The following is a 1855-nucleotide window of genomic DNA, read 5'->3' as shown; positions in this document are numbered from 1 at the left end:
TTGGAGACCCACTTCCTATCACCATCCGAGTTAGTGTCTGAAGGAGAACCCGAGTCATGTAATACTACTACAGTAATAGAGCCTCTATTATAGAGGTGTGGTTCCGTCACCTTCACCGTTTTCAGCTTGTCATGTGGCGCAGACAGGGTACTGCAGATCAAGATGGAGTTCAGCATGATTTCAGCAGTGTTCTATAGCTAGCAGTTCCTCTCGATGCGATTGCTAAAGCCTTGTAGTTAACAAGTGCGTCTTCCTATGACCCTCGCTATCAACAGGGTTTTCTCTTGGCTATCTCTTTCTTGCGGCGACCAGAACTCAAATCCTCCCTGAGAGTAGGCGAAAAATTCATTGGCGCTAATGCTGAAGTGAGAAAATTTTCTTGGCGAAGTTTCAAGTTTTAGAGGAGAGGCGATACCATCATGAGGCTGTCTTCAGATTTCTTATCGGTTTATTCCCTCCGTTCTGGTCAATTCGGACTTCTCTCTCCCGGGCTTACTGCAACCTGGTGTCCGTGTAGGTTGGAGGCCATACATAAGGCCACATGTTTTCCTACATAGGTGTTGACAGTCGCCGATGATTTAGCCTACACGCCACAGTGTGTGATAGCCTTTTTAGTGAATATATGCGCAGGTTTCCGGCGGGATCCACTCCCCTGTAAGTGAAAATCCCTGTGGTGTCATGGAAGTCATCAACGAATTCATGGATAGCTCACAGCAACCTCTTCAACAGTGCTATGAAAGAGAAGCTTCCAAACTCTTTATGTCACTTTTTCTTGTTCTGTAATGAACGAGCTATCGACTTCGAGGGGATTGCTGTGAGTATGGAGGTAGCTGCGAGTACGAGTTCCTTCATTCTCTCCGCCTTCAACTTTCGAAGCGAAAATTTCGATTGTTATACATTTTACCAATTACGGTAATTGGTAATTGTAATCGGCGATTACATCATCCGAGGTGTCAAAGTTTGACAGTCAAACCGCAGATTTCCACCTATCCGCACCTGCGAGTGTAATTCACAGCCTGTGCGTTTTCTTGAGATGCTTCTGATCTTATCATCTGAAGAGCGACTGCTCACATTTCGATATGGCGATTGTGGCATGAGTAACTCATGATGAGTTACGTCATCATCTAGTTGCGGCGCAACTAGATTTCTGAGTCAGACTACTCCGGTCAGACTGCCTGACCGATCACTCCTAAAGCCGAGACCGCTCTAGACGAGATATTCGGCCAGTGGTTTCCTACTAGTCTGCATCAAGCGTATAGTCGTCCGGAAATGTTGGTATATAATATAACTTATATTAGTACTTAGTCGTGAGTTGCCACACAGGTGTGATAATTCAGCCACTGTCCAGCACGAGACCGCGAGACGAAAGCTTTATCGAAACTGTGTCTCAGGAGGGGAGCCATAGAACATGTCGGTATCAAGTGAAGCCACAGAGTCACTTCGCGAATATCCTCAAGTACAGGAGCGGAGGCGCTCAGGATGATAACCATCCTGATTTGTCGGACATAGAGACAAGAAAATGCAAGTGAAAGTTCACTTCCCGACACCATCCAGCCTAACGGCTCACAAGGTAACCCACCCTTTCACATGACGATATTTCCCGACGCATTTCACTTATTGGCCTGATCTCGAACTCCTCGCTGAGCCAATCACACTTCTAATAGCAGGCTACTTTCCGTTTCCTGGTGGGAGACGCGATGATCTCGGGGTGCATCAGGCTTCATAGAAAATCGGATAACTGCCATGGATACAGATTAGATTGTTACAATTCTAATCTGTCATGAAGAAAGCGATGAGACGAACGGGAGGCGGACACGAACACCACAAGAGAAGCGAAACGTGAGTCAAGCTGATG

This window comes from Perkinsus marinus, assembly GCF_000006405.1.
Source record: "Perkinsus marinus ATCC 50983 genomic scaffold scf_1104296971434, whole genome shotgun sequence".
NCBI lineage: Eukaryota > Perkinsozoa > Perkinsida > Perkinsidae > Perkinsus > Perkinsus marinus.
Note: the sequence above shows the minus strand (reverse complement) of the source record.